The sequence below is a fragment of the Hyperolius riggenbachi genome, chromosome 1 (genome assembly GCF_040937935.1).
Source record: "Hyperolius riggenbachi isolate aHypRig1 chromosome 1, aHypRig1.pri, whole genome shotgun sequence".
In the NCBI taxonomy this organism is placed as follows: Eukaryota; Metazoa; Chordata; class Amphibia; order Anura; family Hyperoliidae; genus Hyperolius; species Hyperolius riggenbachi.
The window spans coordinates 476146129-476163371 of NC_090646.1; positions in this window are offsets into that span (position 1 = coordinate 476146129).

Here is a 17243-nt window from a genome sequence, read left to right on the forward strand (position 1 = left end):
CACAATAGCGCCATCTATGCTGCTATAGCATATATCATATTCCATATAGCAGCATAGAGGGAGCTAATGTGTCTGGGAACGTGAAGAATCAGTTGCGTCCCCAGCCTGTCAGCTCCTGTCACCGAAACAGGAAGTGGCTGCTGGCGGGGCCAGGAGGATCGGAGGGAGACAGCGAGGGCACCGGACAGCTGCAGGGGGCTATTGGAAGCCATAGGTGAGTAAAACTCATTTTTTTTTTGTTTGACTTAAGTGTCCCGTTAAAGAAGATCCTTTTGACATCTCTTTCTATGCACCTATACAGTGGTGAAAAGGCACCTGCCTCAAGCCTCTTTTGAAAGAACTGGTCAGCCTGGTCAGGCCTAGTACACACATCCAATCTTGATGGCCAATTTTACCACTTCCTTGTAGTATGAGGTCCAACCGATTTTAATTACTATGAACAGATTGTGTAGGTAAGCTCTCATGCTATATGGAGGTGGAAAAATCAGCCAATCAAGACTGGATGTGCGTATGCACCTTTAATCACAACTAGAGAACATGGTTGTAATGCTAAGAAGTCAGAACTTTCACACTGCAGCACAAGACTCCCAGGTGAATTCCAATGCATAAACTAAAAAACATACTGTTAAGGTGGCCATACAGGTTTAGATTGCCACCCAATGTGGCAAATAGATCAATCCCTCTCTGATCCAAATTTGATCAAAGAGGGATTGAATTCTCACATACACTGCACACAGATTTTCAATACATGAGTCAAAAATATGATCAATGTGATCGATACAGCTCGTTGCTTTACAGATAAACGGCAGATTCGATCAGAGTGATTGAATCTGCAGCTGATCGAATCTGCAGCAGGTAAAAATCGATGCGTGTATGGCCAGCTTCAGGTTAACTGCTTGAGGACCACAGGCTTACACCCCCCTAGTGCCAAGCCATTTTTTACAATTCAGCACACTGCAGCTTTAACAGTTTGCTGCAGGGCCATAGAACTTAGCACACAAATGAATCTTGCCCCCTTTTCTTGCCACCAACAGAGCTTTCTGTTGGTGGCATCTGATTGCTGCTGCAATTTTTTTTTTTTATTAATTTTATTGTCTTTTTTTTTTTTATTAAAAATGTCTATTTTTTAAAATGAATTCCCTCCCACCTTCCCTGCCTTCCCCCCGAGATCCACTCATAGTGATCACCTCTCATAAGCATCAGGCTATGAGAGGGGATCAGTTTGTGAGCCACTCGAGGGGACAGCTCAGTGACAGAGCTGTAGCCAGTAGAGTGCTGTGCTAGATCGCAGCTCTGTACAAAAAAAAAAATGCCTTTAATTTATTTCAACAGCTTGCCAGCCGAGATCGCAGCTGGCAGGCTGATCATGGAGCCACGCTCTGTTTATTTACAGAAGCTCCCGCTAGAGCGAACGCGAGCTTCCGTTAAGGCCTCCTTCACAGTGCAACGTTGAAGTCGCACGTTAGAAAATGTTCCAATGCAGACTAATGCACAGCAATGCAAAGTCTGTGCGACATTCACAGTGCACAAGTTGCTTTGTGTGTAATGTGTAGACATATTTAGAAAGTGCTGCATGCTGTGCGTTATAGGTGGTTTTAGCTGCGTTAGACTGTTTGCACATGCTCGGTAATGTTGTTTTATCGTTTTTTGTGTGTAGGAGAGGAGGAGGGGAGAGTCCGCTATTTTGCCTAGCCACGTGGCTAATTAATATGGAAGCGGGAAAAAAGGGCGCAGGCCGCTAGTGGACAAAAAGGGCGCCGCCATTCACTCTCATAATAAATAACGTTTAATGGGCGCCGAGCAGGAAAAAAGGGCGCAGGACATAAATAACGTTTACAAACGGCGCCAGGAGATTTTTAATGATTTATAAGTGTGCTTGTGGTGATTTACGTTTATAAAATGCACCCGTGCCGAATAACGTTTATAAAAATACTAAACATATTTATCTTATTTAACTAATTAAAACATTATTTAAAGTTTTATCCCTTACTGTTTGTAAAACATTATTATTCACAAAATAAAGCGATCAGTACGTAACGTAAATTGCAAAATATTTTTTGCATCCACAATTAGTAAAACATTATTATCCACATAATAAAGGGGGGTCTTAGGTTTAGGCACCACCAGGGGGGTCTTAGGTTTAGGCACCAACAGGGGGGTCTTAGGTTTAGGCACCAACAGGGGGGTCTTAGGTTTAGGCACCAACAGGGGGGTCTTAGGTTTAGGCACCAACAGGGGGGTCTTAGGTTTAGGCACCAACAGGGGGGGTCTTAGGTTTAGGCACCAACAGGGGGGTCTTAGGTTTAGGCACCAACAGGGGGGTCTAGGGGTTAGGGATAGGTACAGGGAGGGTTCTGTGTAAGAGTAGGCTTAGGTATAGTTTTAGTAAAATTTTTGTAATAATTACTAATGTTTTACAACACTTATTATGAACGTAGTTATATTTATATCATCGTTATAAAGAATATTTTCAGATTTTATTATAAGAACAAACCGTAAATGAAGGTTATTCACAATAATATAGAATTATAACAATTAAACATATATTATTGTTTTTTTAATAAACGTAATTATAAGTTTAACTTTAGAAACGGGGAAGATTAACGTTTTCACAATTTCCGATTTCATAAACATTATTTAATGATTTATCATTTTGTTAAACATTATTTGTAAACAAAATATAGCACACTATTTTTATAAACCCTATTAATGATTAATTATTATTTAGAGTTTACACCCCGCGCCCTTTTTGTCCGGGCGCCCTTTTTGTACGTACGCAATTAATATTCACTGCACTGCAATGCCGGTTCTCTTCCTGCTAGCAATGATTGATATGAATCATTCTCGGTTTCTGCCTGCTAGCAATGATTCCTATGAATCATTGCCGCTTCTATCGAACGAAAACAGCGCACCAAGAGCCGCATAATGTAGTATCCACCTTTAGCACCACCATGCATTGCATTAGGGGAACGTTAAGCGACCTTAATGTCCCCTGCAACGCAACGTCCCACTGTGTAAGAGCCCTTAATCTCATGCATCGCAATCCTTGATGTTTTATCAGTCTTATCAGTTGTGTGAACAATAGCAAGCAACTTTTTTTTGGGTTGTTTCAACTTGTTTCACACCAAAAGTTGTTTGATAATTGTGCTCCAGAAAAGACCGCTGTTGAGTGTGTGTATATGGGGCTTAACTCCCTGAAGTACCAAACAAGTGATTTGCATTAGATTCAATTGAAATGTGCCATCTTGCCCAATTGCACTACAAATACAAGGGAAGATTTTCTGGCAAATGTAAAGGCGCGTACACACGCTGTACTTTTTCAAACTACGGGTCCGTCAACCCCCCCCCCCCCCCCCCCCTGGGGCGGTCGTTCTGCCAACAGTTGCATGTGAGTACAAGCTGTCGGCAGACCAATAAGACTCCGCTTGGCAGATCAGTCTGCCGTCAGCTTGTACTCACGTGCAACTGTCGGCTAAAGACCACCCTGCGGGAGGGTCTGACGGACCCGTCGTTTGAAAAGTATGGCGTGTGTACGCACCTTTATCCCTTTGAATGTTATCTGTTCTCTATCACCTTTCCAATCAATTATCTGCTTTTGTACAGTTTATCAATCAAAAGCAGTAAAGGTGTGTACACACGCACTACCAGCGGCAACGACGGGTCCGCCAGACCCTCACGCTGGGTGGTCTTTAGCCGACAATAGTGCGTGTGTACGCGCTGTCGGCTGAGCGGATCGTTTATAAACAGCCTTATCAGTTCGCCGACAGCGCGTACACACGCACTCCTGTCGGCTAAAGACCGCCCAGCGGGAGGGTCCTGCGGACCTCTCGTTGCCGCTGGTAGTGCGTGTGTACACACCTTAAAGTTTTATCCATCAAGCAGTGAATTGATTAGTAACTGCTTAATTTTTTTTACTGCACTGTGAGGATCAAAACTAAGGCTGGTTTCACAGTGGGACATTACAGGCGCACGTTAGAGAAGCCTGTAACGCACCCCACCGCACAGCAATGAAAAATCAATGGGCTGTTCACAGTGCCCACGTTGCGTTACAGTGTAACGCTGCGCCATAATATAAAGTACTGCATGCAGTACTCTGTAAGCGGCAGAGCCGCGTTAGACTGTCTGCACATGCTCAGTAACATTGGGGAGGAGCGGAGAGCGGCCAGGCACATGGCTAATTAATATTTACTGCACTCAGTGACGTGCAGTATTTACTTCCTGGAGCGGCCGCTCTGTGTGGCGATTGGCCGGCGGGACCACGTGATGCCGCATGCGTCCAAGAGTGCGCATCACGGCATCACGGACGCCAGAGTGAGCTGCACAACGCGGCTCACTCTGACGTCCAAAGCAGGGAGCACTAGGCGTTGCGTTAGGGGCACGTTATGCGACCATAACCTCCCCTAAAACGCAACGTCCTGGTGTGAAACCAGCCTACAGGTAGACACAAACCACACAATGGCCTCAATTCACTAAGCTTATCTCCTGTCTTTAATAACATTTCTCTAGTTATCACCATGGTGACAAGGCATGTAGTACTCAGGAAACATTTTACCTCAGGCAAACCTAAAGTTAACTCTTCTGTCTTTAAGTTAACTCTTCAATCCTTAAAGAGAACCCGAGGTGGGATTTTATTATGCTAGTGAGGCACAGAGGCTGGTTGTGCACACTAACACCAGCCTCTGTTGCCCCATGGTGTGCCTCAAATATCCCCTTATACCCCCGCAGTGCTGGCGACACGCAGCGTGTCGCCAGCACAATGTTTATCTAAGCGCTGTCTGTCAGCGCCGCTCCCCCGCCTCCTTCGTATCGGCGCTACCCGCCCGCGTCTCTTCCCTCCTATCAGCGGGAGGGAAGGGACACAGGCAGGTAGCGCCGATAAGGAGGAGGCGCGGGAGCGGCGCTGACAGACAGTGCTTAGGTAAACATTGTCGGCAGCACTGCGGGGGTATAGCGGCGCGCAGGGGGGGTCTTTGAGGCACACCATGGGGCAACAGAGGCTGGTGATAGTGTGCACAACCAGCCTCTGTGTCCAGGGACGGATCTAGGGGGGGGGGGGCAGGCAGGTCTCTTGCCCTAGGCGCAGTTTGTTGAATTCTTAAAAAGGCAGCAAAATTTGGGTGGGGAATTGCAATTTAGGCGCCAAAACCTGACCTGTAGGCGCCGTTTTGAAGGCAAAACCTGACCTTTAGGCGCCAAAACCTGACCTTGCCCCAGGCGCAACTTTGTCTAGATCCGTCCCTGTCTGTGCCCCACTAGCATAATAAAATCCCACCTAGGGTTCTCTTTAAAATAACTCCAGAGTTAAAGACAGGTTGTTAATTAACTGCGTGTGAAAATAACTACAGAGGAGGTAACTTGACTACAGAGGAGGTAATTTAAGGAATGAAGAGATAAGATAACACTCTCACTGTGTGGAGGTAAGTTTTCTCTTGCCTTATTATCTCCAGCATGATCTTAATGAATTGAGGCCAATGTTTTAATAGATTAATATATAAACAAACAAAGCTTATGAAAATCTATGTACTATCTTCAAATGATGTCAGTGGGAGTGCAGGCGGGCTGCGTGGAAAGCAGTATATTAGTGTCGCTTGCATAGCTTTGTACTGCATCAGTTGCATAAAACTAGCAGTTGCATTTCTGTTATTGTTTTTAAAAGAAACGTGAATCCAGGAGCACCCAAAAATAGGCACAGCAAAGAAGTGTGTGCCTAGGTCCTTACTCCTGTACTAAGGGGTCATATATAGCACAAAGTCCCAAAGGACCGGCACCACACGGAGTAAGTATAGCTCAAATACTTTATTAACTCATAATAAATAATTAAATAATAAAGTCCTTTGGGACTTTGTGTTATTGTTTTTAGACAATATTTCTGCTGAAATGAACATGCAATTGAGCAGAGCACAGCCTGGGACAGTACATCGCATTCGTGCATTATGGATGGTGTCCTGCTTTGGTGTAGTGTAAAGTGAGCCTATCAGATCTATTTCTCACAGATTTTATCTTGAAAGCAGATATCATGAAGAAGCATGTTTGTCAGGCGACTGATTTATATTTCACAGGTAGAGAAAGTTATAGATGATCACGTGATCTTGACTAGCCAGTCACAGATTTACAAATCATAACATGGAACACCAGCCACAGGCAACTCCTAAAATTCCTTTTTCTGTTGCTGCCTGCACTTCTGCCCGAGATTGTGATGCGTTGCTATCCCGCAATCAGCAATTTCCACTGGCCGCCATTTGTGCCGTAGCTGTTGGGAACAGAGCGCAATCACGTCAGGAATCACGTAAGCCGGTTATTGCATTCAGCAAAAAATCAATGCACATTAGTGGGAAATGAGCACTGCGATGCTCTAGTGATCAGCAAAATGCCTGCAATATGCTTTTTGAAGCGGATCGCAGCTAGTGGAAAAGAGGCCCTAGGAGAAATTCTCCTACGAAAATTAATCATATGGTTGCTCATCCACCACTGGACCAACTGATTTGCGATCAGGAAGCAATCTAGTCACTTTCAAATTATATAAAACCTACCGATTTATGTAGATTGCAGCAGATTTCATGCTGGGTACACACATTGAGATTTCCCGCTCGATTCGCAGGATCGAACGGATCGATTTGATTATTTGAAACATGCTCGATTGGATTTCGATCGTTCCTGCCGTCGATTTTACATGTTAAAGAGAATCTGTATTGTTAAAATCGCACAAAAGTAAACATACCAGTGCGTTAGGGGACATCTCCTATTACCCTCTGTCACAATTTCACCGCTCCTCGCCGCATTAAAAGTGGTTAAAAACTGTTTTAAAAAGTTTGTTTATAAACAAACAAAATGGCCACCAAAACAGGAAGTAGGTTGATGTACAGTATGTCCACACATAGAAAATACATTCATACACAAGCAGGCTGTATACACCCTTCCTTTTGAATCTCAAGAGATCATTTGTGTGTTTCTTTCCCCCTGCAGCTATCTTCCACTGAAGTGTCAGGCTGTTTCTTACTGCAGCGTGCAGACAGCTCTGCCCATATGTAATTCATCAGTATGTGAAAGCCCAGCCAGCTCAGAGGAGGATTTATCCAGCTTGTAAAAGATAAGAGAGAAGATAGAAGCTGCCCTAATCTAAATAATACACAGGCAGTGTGCAGAGAGGGGCCTGGAGGGGGAGATGCATCACAGAACCACACCACTGAAGAACTTGGCAGCCTTCCAGACACAGGCTGACAAGTCTGACAAGAGAGAGATAAGTTGAATTATTACAGAGATGGTGATAGCAGAAAGTGCTGCAGTAAGCCAGAACACATTAGAATAGCTTTTGGAACTTGTAGGATGATAAAAAACAGGATGCAATTTTTGTTACGGAGTCTCTTTAAGTATGCAAAATAGACGGCAGGAACGATTGAAATCCAATCTAGCATGTATGAAATATTCGAATCGATCCGTTCGATCCCACGAATCGAGCAGGAAAATCGCAATGTGTGTACCCAGCATCAGGCAGATTGATTCAAGTTGATTGAACATGCCAAAAAGCAATATGTTTATTTATTTAAAATGCGTATGCACACCTTTTGTGTGTTAAAAAGTTTAAAAAACGCTCCAGCTTGGTATTACTCTGTCCATATTTGCTTTTCTAATAATGTTCTTTATTCTTCTATGCAAGACACTGTATAGTGATGTTTTACAGTTAAGATGTTCTAGCTTTTGTTGTTCTAATTATTATTGTATCTGATTATCTGCATCATATTTGGATCACTTATTCATGTAATGACTTTTGCATTAATGAAGCTAAATGTGAAAAAAAAAGTTTAAAAAAAAGTATCAGTACTATATCAATCAATAAAAGAACTCGCAGAAATGTTCACATTCACACCAAGAGATCAGGGCAGCAAGGTGCCGCGCTGGGTCTCTGGTTCAAAACTGGGCCAGAACACTATCTGCATTGAGTTTGTATGTTCTTTTCTCCCCATATTTGTCTGGGTATCCTCTGGGCACTCCAATATCCTCTCACATTCCAAAAACACAAAGATAATTTGAAGGACAACTGAAGTAAGAGGCATATGGAGGCTACCACATTTATTTCCTTTTAGGGCTCTTTCAGACTTAGACGTTGCGTTGCAGGGGACGTTAAGGTCGCATAACGTCCCCTAACGCAACACTTGCTGGTGGCAAAGGTGGACGCTATATAAAGCCGCGTTATGTGGCTCTCGGTGCGCCGTTAAAATGACTGTGGAGACCACGTGATCGGAACACTCCGCATCACGTGGCCAGCCAATAAGCGGTCGCTCCAGGAAGTAAACACTGCAGTAGTGATGGGAAGTCTGGCTTTTTTCAATGAATCGATTCTGAATCGATTCTGAACAGTAGTGATGGGAAGTCCGGCTCTTTTCAATAAATCGATTCATTGAAAAGAGCTGAACTTCCCATCACTACACTGCAGTGCAGTGAATATTAATTAGCCATGTGGCTGGCCACAATAGCGGACTCTCCCCGCCTCCTCTCCTGCACGAGTAAATAAAAAAAAAAAAACACATTACTGAGCATGTGCAAACAGTCTAACGCGGCTAAAACCGCTATAACGCACAGCATGCTGCACTTTCATTCAACGTGTAGCGTTACAATGTAACGCAACGTGGGCACTGTGAACAGCCCATTGATTTTTCATTGCTGTGAGTTGGGCTGCATAACAGGCTGCTCTAACGTGTGCCTGTAACGTCCCACTGTGAAAGCAGCCTTAAACAATACCAGTTGCCTGGCTATCCTGCTGGTCATCTGCCAGCCATAGTCCCTGAACAAGCATGCAGCAGATCAGGTGTTTCTGACATTAATGTCAGATCTGAATAGATTAGCTGCATGCTCGTTTCTGGTATTATGCAGACACTACTGCAGCCAATTAGATCAGCAGGGCTGCCAGGCAACTGGTATTGTTTAAAAGGAATATGACAGCCTCCATATTCTTCTCACTTTAGCTATCCTTTAATTGTCTTCCTCCAAACTGACCTTAAGATTTCTACCCAATGCTCCAAAACGATCGATCCTTTTTGATCAACCCTTTCAAAAAAGCAATCGATTCAGAAGGAATCAATTACTACCACATCACGTTGATGTTTAATTGATTCCAGCAGGGAATCTATTGAAAATCGATTCAACCACAGCATTTTACTGTTCAATTCAATGCAACACTACAGTTCATCAATCATCCACTGCTCCTACCTCGCCCCAATAGACCTACATTTTCCATCCTGTCTGATCAATTCTTTTGATCGATTTTTAGTCAATATAAAGGAGTCAATTCTCATTCGAAACAATGAAAGTGATTGAATCTGCAGGGAATCGAATGAGAAAGTTGTTGTGTTTATGGGAACCTTTAGACCAGGGGTCTCAAACTCGTGGCCCGCGGGCCATTTGCAGCCCTCGATACAATATTTTGTGGCCCTCGCCAGCAAAAGCTTCCTTATAGTTTGCTTCAGTGCTCCCAAGTAATCCGCCGCATCCCCACCGCTAAACGAGGGCTGCAGAGCCCCCAAATCGCCCCGGGGGCAATCCGCCGGCATTTCCTGGAAGGGGCAGAGCTTTCAGCTTCAGCTCTGCCCCTCCTGACGTCAATCGCTGCACGGATCGCCGCCTCTCCCCACCCCTCTCTGTGAACGAAGAGTGAGAGGGGCGGGCAGAGGCGGCGATGCGCCGCGATTGTGAAATTCCTTATGCGGCCCAGGCTCATCCTGACTTTGCCTCCTGCGGCCCCCCAGGTAAATTGAGTTTGAGACCCCTGCTTTAGACTATGGTAGAGAATAGACTCTGAGGGAAAACTATATACAAGACTATATACTTTGTGAAGCGCTATAGAAAAAATAGATAAACTAGCCTCTGATCAATGCCTCTTCTGTTGATCAATTCTTCTGTTTTCTCTACACAGAAAAACAGAAGAGTTCTGGCATTTTGCATTTGTTTGAAATCAACATTACATCTTTCAATAAGGAAAATCCTGGTGATCCCCGTGTTAGTGAAATAAAGAAGATCTTTCATCTCCCGGCATTCTTGATGTTGTCATCTTTGAAACACAGGTTAATACTAAGCAAAACAAAACTGAAAGACAGAAAAAGAAAGGATAGAAGGAAAAATATTGAGTAATCATTCTGCTTTCTATCCTTCCATTTTCTTCTTTGGTTTCCCAGGAAAATAATATTTAGATTGTGAACATTCCTTTCTGTATACATGAGCACCCAGACGTATCCTTTTGCTTTTATTTTTGCAACTTCTGTCAACATCTTCTAAGATTAACGTCTGCATGACAGAGAATGGAGCGCAATAATGTTTTTTTTTTCTTCTCAAGAACAATCTGAACAGCTTTCACTCACAAATGACCTTGACCCACCCCTGTTTCTCCAAATACCACTTAAGGTAAAAGACTATAAAGGAAGTTAAAAATAAAAATAGCCAACATGCATTCTCTGGGTTCTCTCAGGTTTCTTCCCTGATGACGCAAGACTGCGAAACCGGTCGGGAAGGTAACAGGCAGCACCATTGTCTATTGATCTACGATTGACCATTACATTACATTAGGTTCCCTGTTTATGGGCCCCGTATGTGAGTTATTGTTTTTATATCTACTGCCTTTTAAAGAAATTTTATCTAAATAAACGGTTTACGCTTAGATATTGCCGTTTTTGTTTTCCTATATAAATTCCTGAAACTTTACCTCCATACGGATGTCCACTGGATCTTCACGACGTCTGATGTTCCCTGGACGTTATCTGTGACCTGAGCCATTTTACAACCTTATAATGTGGGTTGTTGGGAGCTGGTAAGCCTTTTCTAGTTTTGATGTTTGGCGGATACCTACCTCTGAGCATTTGATATATTGTGGTGAAGAATTTACCATTCCCTACATATAATGACTTTCTAAACCTGTGCTGACCTTTGATGTATGCATTCTCTACCAGTGATTCAGAAATATAATGCACAAAATAAAATGTGTTCCTAGTCAACCTTAGAATGGGTTCACACTGTCCAGGAGTGTAGCTAGAACTCATGGGGCCTCATAGCAATATGTTGGTCCCCCCCCCTTCCCCCAGGAGGTAGAGATACCCCCCAGTATGAGGTAACTCCAACCTATATAGGAAGCTACAGTATGAGTAGCTAGAAGTACTCCTGGTATGGGTAGCCAGAAGGACCCTCAGTATAGGTACCCAGATTACCCTCTATTATAGCTAGCCCTCAGGATATCTAGCCAGATTAGCTCCCCAGTATAGTAAGACAGATTAACCCCATGTATAGGTAGCTAAATTAGCTACCCAAGTATCGGTAACAAGGTTAGCCCCCAAGTATAGGTAGACTCCCGAATATAGGTAGCTAGATTAGCCCTCCAAGTCTAGCATAGGGAGCCAGATTAGCTCCCAAGCATAGAAAACTAAATTTGCCCCCAAGTATAAGCAGCCAGGTTACCCCTCCAAGTATAGAGTAGCCCCCCAGCTATAGCTAGCCCCCCAATAGTCTAGGTAGCCAGATTATTTTCTCCCCCCTCCCCCCCCCCCCCCCAGTCTAGGTAGCCAGATTAGCCCTCCAGGTATAGGTAGTTTTTAAAAGTATAGGTAGCCAGATTAGCCTGAAGACCCCATGCTGCCTCCCTTAGCTTCCCTCCTGCATCAGAAAGGTGGGTTTAGCTCAGCCAAGTGGCCATATTATTTGCTATGGAGTAGAGAATCAGAAAAAGAGCAGAAAATCTTCTGCAATCAGTTATGTTAGATGAGTTATGTTAGGGTCAAGCATAGAATATCTGAGAGAGAAAATGAACATTCAAGCATATCAAATTAACCACCCAGCTGTAAATGGTCAGATTGGTGTCAACCATCGAATGGCTCTATGTGAAGTTAGAGTTGCTGAAATATAGTTACATATATGTTTAGAGTGACAATAGCCCTGTTCCTGTTGGGGGACCCAGGGCCAGAGGGGGCCAATCTTCTTACTCAGTCTTCCTCTCCAACCGTCTCACACCAACAGCGGACCTCTCCTCTCATGTGTCTCACTCTACCACTACCCACATGCACGGTCCTCTTCTGCTACTAGTGAAGCTATGACAGTGCAGCAGTACCAATCTGATAATTGGAACAAGGTTGCTTGGAAGCAGAAAAAAGAAAGCAAGGCAGACAGGAGCAGCGGACAACTGTGTTTTTTGAGAAGCAAATATACTGTATGACTGGTGCCAGTGCTTTCCTGCAGTAACTTTGTGTGGAATGGGAAACAGACATGGGAGGATGGGGAGGGAACATCTGGTGGGACATAGCTCTACTGCAGGGAAGAAATGAGGTAGCACAAGAATGGCACTGTTAGAGTGACATGGCTATACTGAGGAAGGGTAGAGGTTGGTTGGGGGTTGGGTAGAGGGTAGTTCTGCTGAGGGGAAGATTGGTAATAATGCCTCTGAGAGCAGCACATTTCACAATGCGTTGCCTGGTGATGCATTCATTTGGAGTGTGATTGTTAGCATTGTTCCGGTGAAACACTTTTAAAAGTTCATGGCAACATAATGTTGAAGGTATATTTTCTTCTGCCATTTTGCATCCTATTGCACTGGTATGAACAAAGACCACTGAAAACAATACACTTCTCACTGTCCCTCCATTTCAGCTACATTGTATAACATGGGCAAACGCTGATGGCTTATCCTGTGAAACTTGCCCTCAGGAATATCTGGAGTTTCTCTCCTGAAGGAGATAAGAGTGATCCTTCCAGATAAAACTTTGTATTCTAACTACCTGATTACCAAACTGACAACCTCTGAAATCAAGACTTGTTATCATATATACACCTTTAAAAGTATATTCATTATTATTACTCTGATAAACAACAGGATATTGCTCATAAACCAGCACTATACAGGTTCACACCTAGAACTGTGTTATTAACACTAGAAGTGTTGTGTTCTCAAGATACAATGCAAAGGCCAGCTGTATCTCTCTGTGGTCAGCTGGTCACAATCAAGAGGCTGATACCTCTGCAAACAGCAGTAACAGGTAATTATAATTGTGAGTGGAGTATGAAGGTTAGTCGGCGACTAAAGAAATTAGGAGACTGATCGATAACAAACGTGTTTTTTGGACCAGTTATTACAAAACTGCTTCAAGACTGACCACACATAGGCAGATGTCTCACCAAAACCTGGCAATGATGTAACACCATAATGAGACCTCTCGCTTGTATGAAATAAAGGAGTGAGGAAAAAAGGTGCAGGCGGATAACAAAATCGTAATAAACAATAAAGATCATTTTCAACTGGGTGCCAAGTGAATCAGAAAACATGTAAACGATAAGTATTGTTGGAAAACAGACAGGAAATGAAAACGAAAAGGTATTTACATTAAACATCATTTCATTATTCAAAAATATAGCTTAACCTAACCCTACTCTTACACAGAACATTCCCCTGGTGGTGCCTAACCCTAACACCCCCCGGTGGAGCCTAGTGCCTGACCCCAAGACCCCCCCTGGTGGTGCCATCCCTAAGACGCCCCCTGGTGGTGCCTTACTCTAATACTCTCCCTGGTGGTGCCTAATCCTAATACTCTCCCTGGTGGTGCCTAACCCTAAGACCCCCTGGTGGTGCCTAACCCTAAAACCCCCCAATGGTGCCTAAACCTAAGACCCCCCTGGTGGTGCCTAAACCTAAGACCCACTGGTGGTGCCTAACCCTAAAACCCCCTTTCCTGGTGCTGTTTCAAATGTAGAAACAATAAGATATTTAATAACGTAAAATATGTACATACAAACAAAATATGCCAAAATCTATAACGTTGCACGTTTCAAAACCATAACATATTTCAAAAACTTTAATGTTCTAATGTTGAAAATGATATTTTTTTGGGGGGTCCTAATTCCTGTTTTGGGCGCCATATTAAAAATCTCTTCATTAGCGCTTATGGCGGCGCACAAATCATCCGCTAGCCACCGGCGCCCTTATTTCCTGCTTCCGACCTCTCATACCTATTCCAACATCACCTTTCAGTCAAGGGTTCTCTGCTAAAATGGGATGTCTGCAAGTCTGCAATCAACGTCTGTCTCAATCGACATAAACATCGTCTTGATAAGCACATTCTAGATATTGGTTGCCCAAAATGTTTGTTCACAATTGCTTCAGTTAAAAATCTATAGAGCGCACTGGGGTCCCTGACGTCAGTGGCTTCTTCTTCCGTTATATCCTCTGACTACTATTGTACTTCCTCCTTACCTCCCCCTCCTCCCCTTTTAGAAGATGTTGACCAAGCACCACATATGTACAGTGCTGGGAATGCAGAAAGGGGGTGGGGGAAGCATACAAAGCAGCCAGAAAAGGTTGATTTGTATGAAGCTTATCCCATGTGTACACATTTTTAGTCTACAATGTCCATGACATTTTCTGCAGTGGTAGGCCAGCTTTTCATGCTTGCTGACCAGCATTTGCAGGTGAACAATCTAATGTTTGAGAGTTTAAAGTGGACCTGAACTCTTGCACCACAGGACAGAAGGGAAACAGAGAAATGCACCCTGTATTTAGAGAATTTAGCCTGCTTAATCCCCCCTCATCTGTGTCACAAGTTGTAATTTGATCTCTCAGATGTGTCAGCTGGCTGCCACTGCAGAGCAGCTAATTGGTAAACACAGGATGTTAACCCTATGAACTTAGCTTTAGAATCTATAGCAAGCTCCCACCAAAATGTACTGACCTATAGATACAGGCTGAACAGAATTCTTCAAAGGTTTGATCATTGCTAAAATGGTAAGATATCCTTATGTACTGTATATGTTCATCATCTGTATGTGCTGCCAGCCCAGAGCCTAATTATATAAGTTATTAATTACATGAATAACACCATATTATTATTTTACATGTATAGGTACTCAGAATGTACTCTCTGTACTGTAGATACAGTTCATAATTTTATATGTTGGACAGTTATGTTAATTTATAACTTTTTTTAATGGATAAAAGTAATTGTTGTTAAATTGTCCATGTTTCTAATCAGTTATTGTTCTTTTTCTGTAGAAGTGAAACTCATTTACACCCTCAGCAGACGTTCACAAATAACTATGGCAGAAACTGCATAGTTTGCTCATCAATTATTAGTGTGTCCTGCAGACAATGTACTCATCCTAATATGTAGATTGGGGACAAGAATTTCATGCCTCTCAATAGTAGGTCTTGGCTATAGTGAAGGAGATGGGTAATGCAAATGACCTGAGTGGGAGGATGTTGTGATAAGGATGGTAGCATCATGACAGACCTTTTCACACTCAAGGGGCAGGGCTTGGCAGGTGCATTGTTTTGTGCACCAGATATAAGCCTTGACCAATAGAAAGATTCACTGTGTCAACCTCAAAGAGCCAGGATAGGCTGACCAAGTCTGGTGCGGAAGATATGAGTCTCAGCTAAGCTTGTTCTTTGGAGTTTGGATCTTTTCCCGGTCATCTGATTACCTTGAACACAGTGGTCTTCCTTCCCATCTTCAGAGAGAGCATCAACATTTACCCTGGTAATTAACACTGTATTTATTAGCAAGCCATACATGTATTTGTCATCTTTTGATTATTGTCTCTGTAGTAGGCTAGGACACACTAGGCAGAAATGCTAGCGTTGCAGAAAACGTGAGAGTTTTTGTCGTTAATGGAAGTCTATGGGCCGCATGTAGAATGCATACATGTGCGTTTTACAGTGTGTATCTTTAAAAACGCACAACTTGCTGCATAGTTTACAAAAACGCATGTAAAACGCACATCATTTATCACAATGGAGGCACAGAGGAATGCATTTTTGATGCGTTTTTTTTTTTAAAAACAAATATGATACTCTAGTGACAGAGGAAAATACAATCATAAAATGTATATGCATACAAAAACGCACCAAAAAGTTAAAAATGCACGGTGCCGAAAACGCTCGGTTTTCTGCACTGCCTAGTGTGGTCCCAGTCGTAGAAAAACACATCGGAGGTTTTCTTTTTAAAGACATTTTCATAATTTTATAATTTCTGTTTTTCTTCAGCTATTAATCAGATCCATAAGTTCTGCTAACTGGGGCTGAGTTCTGCTAACTGGGGCTGAGTTCTGCTCACTGGGGTTGATTTACAAAGTGCAGAGAAAGCTGTGGAGCAGTTGCCCAGATCACCCATGTTTAATGGAGGGAGATAAAGGGCTACTCTAGGTAACTGTTTCGATTATGGTACAGTTTTCTGAGCACCCATCTCAAAAAATCAAATCATAACAACTAGCTTGTGGAATTTTTTTTTTCGCTAAGGGAGGGTTCACACTTGCAGAGATTGTCTATAATGTAACAGAGACAAACATGCATTGTGTGTGGGAAAATGACATGCATGTCGCCCCCACGCCACACATGTGAATCCTCCCTTAACGAAACTGAGAAATAATGTCCAGCATTCATTCAGGGAATTATTTTGAACTCTGCAAAACTTTCTATATAAATGGTAAATCTCCAGAGATATCTCCATTGGTATTATTATCATTATGTAGTCTTTATATAGCGCCAAAATCTTACGCAGCGCTGTACAGTATATATATGTTGTCTTGTCACTAACTGTCCCTCAAAGGAGCTCACAATCTAATCCCTACCATTGTCACATGTCTATATCATGTAGTGTATGTATTGTAGTCTAGGGCCAATTTAGGGGGGAGCCAATTAACTTATCTGTATGTTTTTGGGATATGGAAGGAAACCAGAATACCTGGTGGAAACCCATGCAGATATAGGGAGAAGATACAAACTCCATGCATATAGTACCCTGGCTGGGATTCAAACCAAGGACCCAGCACTGCAAGGCAAGAGCACTAACCACTACGCCACCATGCTGCGTATCATAAGTGATACTGCAAATCAGGACCATTTTTAAAGTGAGCTATTGGGTGGTTATTGATTGTCTTATAGGGTGGCTGGGTGGGTGGCGTAGTAGATAGCACTCTCACCTTACAGTGCTGGGGAACCTGGCTCACATCTGAGTCAATACATGAGCTGCATGGAGGTTGTATGTTCTCTGTGTGTTTGTGTGGGTTTCCTTCAGGCACTTCACTTTCCTCCCACATCTCCTATTTAGGTAGAAAAAAACGTTTTTACTAAATGTTGTTTTTTTCTACCTATATAATTTGTTTGGCTAACACGGTACAGAAACTTTTTTGCTACTCCCACATCTCCAAAACATAATGATAAGTTATTTGTTACCTCCCAAAAAATATCTTTTGGGTCCATATATATACAATTTTTGTCACTTGCA